The following is an 11,380-nucleotide window of genomic DNA, read 5'->3' on the forward strand; positions in this document are numbered from 1 at the left end:
ATTATTATTATTTAGTTTTAAGCTGTGGGTGATTATTTAAGCTCTATTTAAGAAACTATTTAAGTTTCTGTAAAGTCCAGATGGAGGGCTAGTAGTGTCAATTAATGGGCGTTGTATTACTAAAGAGGATGCTTTGATATTATGTCTGTGACATACATAGAACTGTGCTCTATTTCTATGTTTAGACAGTGGAAAGCCAGAACTTGTACTCCCATCAGGCAAGGCTTATTCTTCTGAATGCTAAATACTGGGAAAGCTGCAAGCAGAGGACAGACTATTAATATGCCTTATTACTAGCTCTTCTAGCCTGTAGTGCAACCCCAGCTTCTAGTGATGCTATGCACTGTGTTGCCCTGAGGCTGTATTGAGTGAAGGGAAAGTTTGATTGGCAGTAACATGTATGAAATGTACATGATATGCATGAATGCCCTTAGTGACCAAATCTCAGGGCCAATTGTACATTTAGCATCATGTGTGCTGCAAAATACAGGATGTATTCACTTCTTCATTATCTATTTGGAATGACATGTGGCGATATGACCTTCATTAGGCAGCTATGCCCAAGTGAGCATGTCTATACACTGCAGTCAGTACTTGTCTGAGCTTTGTTTCCTCTGATCTAACTGCAGGTATCGAGAGTTGCTTTCTTTAAAGATTCAGTCCTCACTGGAACACTGTTTCTGATTTAAAAACATCCCTCAAACAATCAGGAGAGAGTTTTAATGTGAATTTCTTTAACTAGGGAAAAAGGTATCTGTTTACCTACTAGGACCAAATGGACAAGACACAAAAAAAAAAGACATAAGTATGTCATGTACAGCATAATGCTTGTTCAATATTTTTTCTATTATTTCTATGAAAAGGACCAGATAAACACAAAAACACCTCATCTTCAGTCCTGTTTGCATCATATCTCATATATAGCTTCAGAACATGTATTTTTCATTAAAAGAAAATGGATGACAAAAGGAATAAAACTGGTCATTCCTGTTTTTAACCCAGCTCATATTTATTTTAATCTGTGCTCTCTTTCATTCCATTATTTAGAATAAATATTATCAAAATAATGGCTCTAATTCTCATTTTCATTATGAATGGTTCGGAGACACTATCTCATCCCAGCTCAGCTCTTTGATCATCTGTACATAGAAATATACCAGATTGGGCAAGATAACCAGAGTATAGTGTTGTTTTTTTTTTTTTCTTTTCTCCTTCTCTCCTGCTGCATTACTGGGTAAGGCAAAACAACAAATATTCCATAGGCACTGTTTGAACAGGTTTGACCGGGTCTAGAGAAGTCTGTATGATGTGAGTGAAAATAACTTTCCATGAGTGAGTCAAGAAATCATGCAGAGAAGTGTTGGAGCTGGGGAAAACCGAAGCCATTTTAAGACTTGGTCCCACTAAACTCCAGTGCTCCAGGTAGGCTCCACGCCTCCCGAAGTTCATGCACAAGATGTCAGATGGTTTAGATTTGTCTGTCCATCCAGTTTATTTTACTTGAAGGAGTTCTACGAGTTATCCACCACAACAGAGAAAGTGGATTCCTGGGTTGAGGTGTAGACCTTCAAGCCACTAGCTACTCTGGCAGAGAAGTTGGCAGTGTTTTTCCTAGAGTGATGTTTTCCAAGAGATGGAGGGAAGCACTAAAGGAAATAGTAATTCTGGGTACTATAATCTTCTGCAGCCCTTGCCACTTTTTTCTTGTAATATGACCCACAAATAGTTGGGCTCAAAATTTTTTTCTGGCAAATAACTTACTTGAAAAATGTAAGTAGGTTCTCTGTATGCTAGAAAATGTTAACAAATGTCTTAGGAAAGTAAAGGAGAGGTGAAGAAAATTTTTGAAAAAGAACAAATTAGCAACAGTGGCAAGGCCCCTTAAATGTCTGGAAGATGTGTGAATGATAAGAATACTCTTATCATTCTTATCTATCATATCTTGATACAAGGTCGAGAAGTGCAGTAGTACCTTTGAAAATGTTTTCAGAGACAGCGGCAAGAGAAAATCTCTGTCTGAATTCTAGTGGGAAAAGAGAAATTTAAATTTTCCGTAGTCACTAGGTGAATTTTACTGTGAAGATTTAGCAAAGATGATATAGCTAAAAGATTGGTTTTATTTAAAGAGAGGGCTGGAGAAAAATGCGACTTCTAGTCATCATTAATAAATCCCAAAAGATTTTTTCCCTGTTGTATTGGCTTCCACTAAAATAGTGAAAAAATATTTTACTTAATGATTAAAGAGAGCCTGAGAGGAGAGAGCTGGGCAACCAAGGAACAAGGTATACTATTTGAACTGAAAAAAATTCCCACATTTCACAGTTTTAACAAGTTTCCTTTAGCTTTCAGTATGTTAGGTGAAATCCTCTATTTGTAAGAAAAGATCATCATTAATAAATTGTAAATACTAAATATTATGATTATTTAGGAATTTGTACTCATATGTTAATAGACTTCAGTCCAGAAACAATAACAAGTGGATGAAGTAAATGTAGTTACACAGTGAAAAAAACATGCTGCTTGTAAACACAGAGATTAGACTACTTACTTGACCTTAAAGGAACCTTTCTCAATCTGGAATTTTCTCCATGCCAGGGGAACAGATTGCACCTTAAATTTACTGACTGTGTCTTAGAATAGGTTAATATGCCTTATTCTCACTGTCACATTAAGTGTCAAAGGAGATTCTTCATGCTGGGTACATTAATTTTAATATAAAAGAGACATGCATATTCAGATGCTAGTTGAGTTAAAGGGAATGCTTGCATTTAGGAAAAAATGACAACAACAACAAAACTATATATACATTTTTTTCATCAAAATATTGACAAAAGCAAACTGACCATATTTATAGAAATATCTTGATCATACTTGAGTGAATTATATAGGAGACATCAAACAGATTAGAGCCTGTTCTTTCTTGTTTGTAGCTATAAATTTTATTCTGGAAAGGGCAAGTGACTGCTTAATTCAGTTTGGAGTGGACAAACACAATTCACAAGATTAGCAGCTTGCCGAGGTGATCTAAAAAGTAGAGGTACTGTTTACGTGTTATACGAATAGATTATTTCGGGTAAAGGTCCCCAATCTGTTTCTGAAGATTTTCGAATAATCGCAAGGAGAAATTCAGTAAAGCACACTCTGTCTCTTGCTTATCAGCTAACAGTATCAGATAGGTTGGCAGAACGCTTTTTGCAAACACTTTCAAAGGGCCTTAGGAAAAAAAATTCAATACTCTGACACATGGAAAATTCTAACAAAGCTGTTTTTTAATGTCAGATATGAATTGAGTTTGATTTATTGGATCATGTATCCAAACATAGGAAAACAGGAGATATGATTTTGTTTTTAAAACCTGTATGTGCCTTAACTAAATTCGAGAAAGGATATTCTGGGGAGAATGTTACAATCCATGGTTTCTGCAGCAGGATTGAAATGGCAGATAATGAATAAAGGGGATAACCCTTTGCTCCAACACAGAAACTTCCAGAAAAGGGACATAGTTGTCAGTACCAAGGATGTTATCAGAAAGAGAACAATGAAATATATATATTACCACAGAAGATACATCCATGAAGACATAGAAGGCTTAGCAGTTACATCTAGGAGAAAAAAAGATAGTTCTGGATGGGCATCTGTGGTCATAATGAAATATAATGTTTTTTACAAGTCTGATTCTGAAAATACTAAAATATTTAATTATATATAGATTCTTTATTGTTATTCCATTGTGATTATGCAACATACATATAATTCATTCATAAATAATATATAAATGTATTATATATAACACATATAACTGCAATGGTTTTGGTTTTCATGCTTATTAGCTCCATCTTTACAAGATGTTACTGCCTGCAAAAGAAGCCTTTCTTGGGGAAACTTTGAATACTAATTTAGCACATCCTGCTGCTTCTGAGAGCTTGACATTTGTTCTTTCTTACCTGGCTGCTTCATTTAATTTAGAGTGAATGTTATTATGACTTATTGTGTACAACATTTCCTCCGTATATGAACTGTAGCCTGTCCCCTTAGCAATCTTATGAGTTAACTAGACCTGGGAACTTCCTGAACCTATAAAACCACTTCCCTTCGTGAAACACCGTTTCATTTTTCAGTCAGAGACATTCACATAGGAAACCAGAGGCATCAATATATTGTTTCAAATTTTAAACAACACTGAGCAGTCAATATTTTTTATTAATTCTAGATATAAAAAAACAGTACCCTAAAATAAACAGCTGAAAATTTCATCCCTTTTTTTTTTTCTCTTTGAAATGACAGGAATTTCATCTCTCAAAGGCTATCTAGCAGTTTGCAGCACACAAACAAGGGATGATTTGTTATCGTTATTAATAGTTCCTTACGTTTCGTATAATATCTATTATTAGTCTCCAAGACTGATTAATTTTTTCTTAAATGTGGTAATATCTTACATTAGGATAAAAATGTTGTGTTGAATGACCCTGAAAGATCTGAGCCAAAGGAGGAAGGTTTTCAAAATGACAAGAGTTAAAAATAAAATAATATTCTTGCACACCATGTTAGTGTGTATGGACTCCTCTATAACAGAGACAGAAACACTAAATCATTTGATGCACCCAGCTAAAGGAAATGAGCAGTATGATCAAATTAAAGTCTGGAAAAGCTAATATGAATATTTAAGAGGTATGTGGAAGTATTAAGTATCCTTGTGAAGAATTAAACAATTATTTGCTTCTTTGGTGGCATAGGTTTCACAGTTACTATCTCTTTGCTCATTATCTATGTGTCTGTTTGCACAGTTGTTTGGACAGGACAGTTCCTCCCTAGCACAAGAACGGAAGGAGATGGTGCCTTTGCAGTTATGTGTCTCACAAACTCCAAAATCCACTTTGACACTTTTTTGTGACCGTAGCTAAGGGAGTGGAGAAAATTCACAGACCAACAAAAGACAGGATTGGGGAGTAGAAAGATGTTTTTTCTCTTGTGAGATGCTGTCAATTTTGTATCAGAAAGTAAGTAAAGATCATAGATAAGAATTTATATTTCTATAAATATTTCATATTTAACAAGGGTAACTATTGCCTGCAAAGATTTTTGACTTTGTGGCATTGTAGAAACCAGTGGTGTGGAACAGGAGTCCAGCCTGCACATATTCCACTGTGACAGATCCCAGCTCTGTTAAACTCACATACATCATTTATCTGGGTGCCATTGACATCTTAAAAGTCTCATGGAGGAATGTATAATATCAGCATTTTCATGTGATGTGATTTTGGCCTTTTACACTTGAAGTACAAGAAAGAAGCATTTGTAATGCTCTATTAAAAAAAATAAAAAATAAATAAATTCCATTTTAGACTGTGTATTAAACCAGGGTCTGAGTTGCCAAAAATGCTGATCACTAGCTCTGAAAATGGAATATTTTAAGACTATCTTTAATTAGGAAACAAATCTTTAGCAGGGAAGTAGCCTGAGGGATGGTGTGTACACTGGAAGTCTTGGATCTGAGGTTTTCCCTCTGTCATGGTTTCATGATTTTTCATTATCGGTATTCCACATCATAACATCATGCAATGTACTGGGGGTTTGACTGCTGATGCTCAAGTTCCGGGTGCCTGTCCAGCGGAGAAGAGCAGCTACGTTTCCCCAGGGGGCTTTGCGGTCAGCGAGGAGATATAACTCCCGGCAAGGTCACCTGATGCTCTCTTCTCTGCCTGCGCTGCTTCGCTTGCGCTTCTCTGCCTGCGCTGCTTCGCTTGCGCTTCTCTGCCTGCGCTTCTCGCCTGCGCTTCTCTGCCTGCGCTTCTCACCTCAGCGTTGTGGTAAGGCCGATCCACTATCAATTTCACATTCTCTCTCCTTATAAAATTCTGTTGATACCATATTTAGTAAATTACTTTGTTTTACCTCAGATTGTTGCCACTGTTTTCAATTATTTCGGGGTCCCTTATTTTCTTTTTTTTCCCGGGGGCGCGGATCCGCGGATCCCTCCGCCCTTCTAGTCACGGAACCGGGCCGAACCAGCCCGTAAACCGTTGACATTCTTGGTGGAGAATGCGGGCAACAGTTGCTTTTTAGCTTTTTGAACAAATCTCTCTCTCCGCTCTCAGACAGCTTCATTGGGAAAGTTTATCTGTTTCACCAGTACTGTCTGAAAGCGTGACCTTGAAAAGTCCAGGCGGACGGCCAATACTCTAGGATATTTGTAAACTTTGAGCCTTGCTATCTTGTTTCTGTAAAAGAAAAAAAAAAAGAGAAAAAATGCTTTCTCTACTGAAACTGCCTTTTAAGGGGCTGCATGCCACTGTCTCTTCTTTCTTAATGCTAAAAACATACTGGGCCTTAATTAAGTTCACCACTTTGCTCTATGGAGCAATAGGTATATATAGCCAATTGAAAACATGGATGGAAATAACTATGTGGCATCTGCATATTATGTGGCATACCATTCCAGAGGGAGCTGCTAATTTTACAGGGTTGGGGATTTTTAAGCAGGTTTCCAGCCTCTCCTTTGAATTCTTTATGCGGATTTTCAATGCTCACCTGATCACGTTATTAATCTCCGTGAATGTACTGCTCACCATTTCACTTATTATTAGTATTTATTATATTTTGAGGAAGTCTGCCCCAAAACCAGTAAATACTGAGTGGCAGGGAATGTGGAGAGGCCTGGGTGAGACTTTAGAGAGATGGAAATCTTCGGTGTCATGGAACTTTACTCCAGAACACCTGAAAGACCCTGAAAATTTAAACAGATATTTGAGACAGGAATGTCGTGGCTCAGGAAGATCTGAGGAGGCCCAAATTGTTTGGGGCCTGGCTAATGCTTACCGGGCCTTATTCAATACTATCCTGGAGAGGGAGAGAGTTTGTGAAATTGAAAAGGAGAGTCTCAGGGAAACAGTGCAAAATGAGCGAGAGAGTCTCCTGGTCGAGAGAAACAGCCTCCAATCTGAGAGAGATGCCCTCCGAATTGAGAGAGACTCCCTGCAATCCAAACTCAACAGTCTTCAATCTCAACAAGACACCCTCCAATCTGAGCTAGATACTCTCATAATCGAACGAGACAGGCTCCGAGCTGAACTGGAGGATGAGAGCATTGGAACTGACCAACCTGATCAACTACAGGAAGCACCACAATTGATGTCACTTGCCCCTGTAAGAGGACGGAAAATGAAACCATGACACCCTCAAAATATTCATTGCAATTATACGTGAATTATTCACTTTAAAAACCTGTAGTGGGATACCTGATGCTGATAGCAGCCCAAAGGTGATAATTTAGAGAGAGTGAGTGAAGATCTTGGCTGTGATGACTGTGCTTGTGGTCTACTCCAAGGCTTGTTTCAGACTTTCCTCACCAGCTGTCATACCATGGCCCCAAGGTAGTGACCCACTGCTTTACTGGAATTGAGAATTTACTGTCAGCACCAGATGTTTCTTCAACTGAAAAGCAAAAGGGACACAAAAATTTCTATAAATTTATACCTCATGGCTTTCTAAAGGTTATTTCATGTCCTGTTCAAACAGTAGGAAAATTTTTTCAGGAGACTTTTTTCACTGACAACTTTCCTTAACATAAAGTTGTTTAATTTTTTTTTTATTGTGGGAGTACAAGATAATGTCATAAAATAAGAAAGTAAAATAAAACATTGTTTAAATTTCCTCTAACTGTTCTGGTATGTAGGTAAGAACAAAATTTAATTCTTTATTTGTAATTCAAACAAACAGAAATCTTCTTCAAGAGAATAATACGGAACATCTAGATTAACCAGTTCTGCTGGTAGGTTTAATGATTTGCTAATAAAACGGTTGATAGTGCCATTTTATGGATAGATTTATGTTAGGAATGCATATGATGAATCATAGGATCAAGCTTGGTGTTAAAACACTCCAGTCCAGACTTGATTGTGGTGTGCTCTGTCATGTTAAATTAAGGTTCCAACTTGCACTTGAATCCATATGTGTGATTGTCTGCCCTGCCTGCTTAATGACTTATACTCCAGCTAATATCTGGAGCAAACCATCCAATCTGCCAGGTGGAGAAATATGGACACAGAAAATTAAATCCTGTCTTTTAAGGGTGGGGTGACTGCAGTCTCTAATGAGAGAGGATTGTTTTTTCTTGGCCATACTTAATAACTCAGTACAGATTAAAATACAGATTAAAACAAAAATCCCCAACACGCGAGTCTGGTATTGAGATTTCTTCTGGGACTGTATCTGAAAAATATTACTTTTTCTTTTCACTACTTTCAGCATAGCTTCTGATGTTCACATGGACATAAAGGAGTGCCAAAGTGGAAAAGATACAAGGCTGAAACATTGCCGTGCTCAACTTCTTTAAAGAGTCAAGAATTTTCAGGAGGAAAAAAAACAACTTCAAGAACTTTGAAACCAATCGTGATGTCTTTCCAGATGTTTCTAAGATCATAGCTTCCTGGACAGAGCCTGAGGTCAACAGAACTTTTTTTATTTTTTTTATTTTTCATTTCATTTAATTTCCTGTAAATATTCCAGTAATTTTTCTTCTAATTCCATCTTATATCAGAAAACACAGCTGAGCAGTTTGCAAACCTGAATTTAACTGTAATTCTTCTAACTCCACAAAATAGTTCATCAGTCAAGTCCATTAATTTTTTTGTCACCCTGGTCAATGGGACACCTGGACTATTTTGTTTGTCTTTCACTGCAAACTTTCCTTTTTCTTTCATTTTTTTTCTTTTTCCTTTTCTTTTTTTCTTCTTCTTCTTTTTTCTTTTTTCTTTTTCTTTCAATTTTCATTGCTTTTTTTTTTTTTTTTTTTGTTGCTTTGCAGCCTTTTACTTCCAAAATATTTATTAAAACACAAGTAAGGTTGCTTCTATGTAGTCAGTGAACTAAACTTCGGAAATTGCATCTCCAATATTATCAACACCTTACATTTTAGATTGCTAAGGGATTCTTGAATTTCTGGTGTGCTCTCTCTGTGTAAATTCATTGTATTTTAACTCTTGCAAGATACTGGGGGTAGAGAGCTATTGGAAGTGTAGTGAAAGTTCCAAACAGCTGCTCAGTTGGTAACGTTGCTCGCAATACATGTTAGCGAAGTGCTCAGGCTACCCAGGTTATGCATCAAACTCTTGAGAAGAGATAACAATTGAGATGACTTCCCCTGACACAGTAATTTGAATAGTCTTCCACAAAACTGTTTGTAAGAGGTGGTTCTGTATGCTAACAATAAAAATAATTTACAGGCATCACATTTTTTGTGTACATCTTCTTTAGTAAAGGTTTGATTCTAGAACAATCTCTACACATGCATAAGGTCTGTTAGAGATCTCTGTTTTTTAACTTAAAGTCTGTTCTCTCTGACCTTTCAACAGAAATGAGTTACACACAATGCCCACATGACTCCAGAGTCTACACCTGTAACACAGATCTGAATGGCAGAATATATAGTATAAAACACATTAACTCTGCCCTGTTAAGACTCCATTCTCCAAATAAAAATGAGGTAATAGCCTTTCAACATATTTACTCGAAATCTGTCATGATCAGAATTTTTTATGAATAAGATTTTCTAATTGGATAAAAGAGAATATGATTAATTTTTTTTTTCTTTTAATCACTCACAGTTCTTAAAAATTCAGTGAATTCACACACACACACACAAAAATTAATTCATTCCTGTGTTTATGGAAATGTTTGGCTTGAGAGTGGGAAAATGTTACCCACCCATCTGCTGAGAAAAAGGTGAAGAAGAAAGTAATTTTTATTTCTTAAAAATATCCCTTTCTTTATGGGGAAAGGCTGAGAGATCTGGGGCTCTTCAGCCTGGAGAAGAGAAGGTTCCAGGGGGACCTTATAGCAGCCATCCAGTATCTGAAGGGGACTTACAGGAAAGCTGGAGAGAGACTTTCTACAACTGCACGTAGTGATAAGATGAGGGGAAATGACTTTAAACTGGAAGAGGGTAGATTTTGATTAGATAATAGGAAGAAATTCTTTACTGTGTGGCTGTTGAGATACTGGAACATGTTGCCGAGGGAGGTTATGGATGTCTCCTCCCTAGAAGCTTGCAAGGCCAGTATGGATGGGGTTTTGAGCAACCTCATCTAATGGGAGATGTCCCTGCCTATTGCAAGGGGTTGGAACTAGATGATCTTAAATGCCCTTTCCAATTCAAACCACCCTATAATTCTATGAAATAACTTCTGTTTAGTTAAGAGAAATATACATATATTTTTCCTATCCGAAAAATATCCAGAAAATGGAAACATAAAAATGACCAGATGCAGATAGGCTAAATTCTTTCCTGTTTCAAGAGTTTTACCTCCTTTGAAAAGAAGTGAAGGATTAATTGTATTGATATCAGCTGGCTGGTGTGCATTGAGAAGTCTGCTTAGAAGAAGGAGAAAGACAGGTGGTAATGACTGGAGGGCAGAATCACCCTTGAATCTCACTGAAAGACTTAGCTTACCAAGAAAGAGAGGACCTGGTAATTTTCTTTCTTTCCTTCCTTCTGCCAGGTAAAAAGCTGATAGTTATTATTATAACAAAAAATAAGTCATGTGAAGAATCTATTTGAAACTTTGAAAGTTATTTTTACAACTTGATTTTGTTGTTGTTTTCTAGGGCTGTGAATTTTCAGAATATTTTGAAATGTATTCCATCACTATTTGAAAGATTTATGAGGTGTTTAACAAAATTATGTAAATCTCTATGTAAATGTAAATATGCCAGTCTCTGAATGTGCAGTAGTATTCAGTCTATGGATGGCATATTCTGGTATTTCAAATTACATTTCGTTTAAACAATATTCTTAAACACTAGTAGTCTTTTGTCACTATCCCTAAAATAAAATGTAGCAAGTGACTTGACTTCCTGTTAGTGATTATGACTAGTATACTTTGTATTTCAAATCTACTGAATCATTCTAGTCTATGTCTGCTGTAAATTCTCTTAAAAATGTTTCCCCTTGTGGATATTGCTTTATTTAAATGTTCTTAGCCAGAGATGTCCAAAAATATAAAGCCTCTCATTTTGTTATTATTTTTAAAACTAAAATACATCTGGTGCTACTTTGAGTTATATCTGGTTAAAAGCTGTAGGAATTAAAAATCTGCTTATGCTTTATACAATGAAATTTAGAGACTAGAATTAAAATTGAACTAGTTATTCTGAGTTTCAGGTTTGCAGAAATGCCCGGGGTGGACAGGGCACACCTTGGTGTGGGTGAGTTCCAAACCATGGCATGCAAGCAGCCCTAAAGGCTGCTCTCAGCAAGAGTTTGGGTCTCTGTGTACAAAATTTCCTTTTTTTTTTCTTTTTCCTTTTTTTTTTTTTTTTTTTTTCCTCCTATATTTTTAACTGCATGCATATAGGCAGACTGATGCAAATGGACAAGCAAAAT

The 11,380-nt window shown here is 36.5% G+C and overlaps 1 long non-coding RNA gene across 2 annotated transcripts; it reads left to right on the forward strand.

Annotated features, from left to right (window-relative positions):
* The first annotated feature begins 2,371 nt into the window (after window positions 1-2,371).
* LOC146544094 (uncharacterized) lies at window positions 2,372-9,229 on the forward strand. 2 transcript variants are annotated; one of them, XR_014884216.1, is made up of 2 exons: window positions 2,372-7,370; window positions 8,245-9,229. It is a non-coding gene; the product is annotated as an uncharacterized LOC146544094 (long non-coding RNA). The 2 variants fall into 2 exon arrangements; XR_014884217.1 differs by having other exon boundaries at window positions 2,372-7,143.
* Window positions 9,230-11,380: the final 2,151 nt, after the last annotated feature.

Source organism: Meleagris gallopavo, chromosome 6, assembly GCF_905368555.1.
Source record: "Meleagris gallopavo chromosome 6, MGAL_WU_HG_1.1, whole genome shotgun sequence".
NCBI lineage: Eukaryota > Metazoa > Chordata > Aves > Galliformes > Phasianidae > Meleagris > Meleagris gallopavo.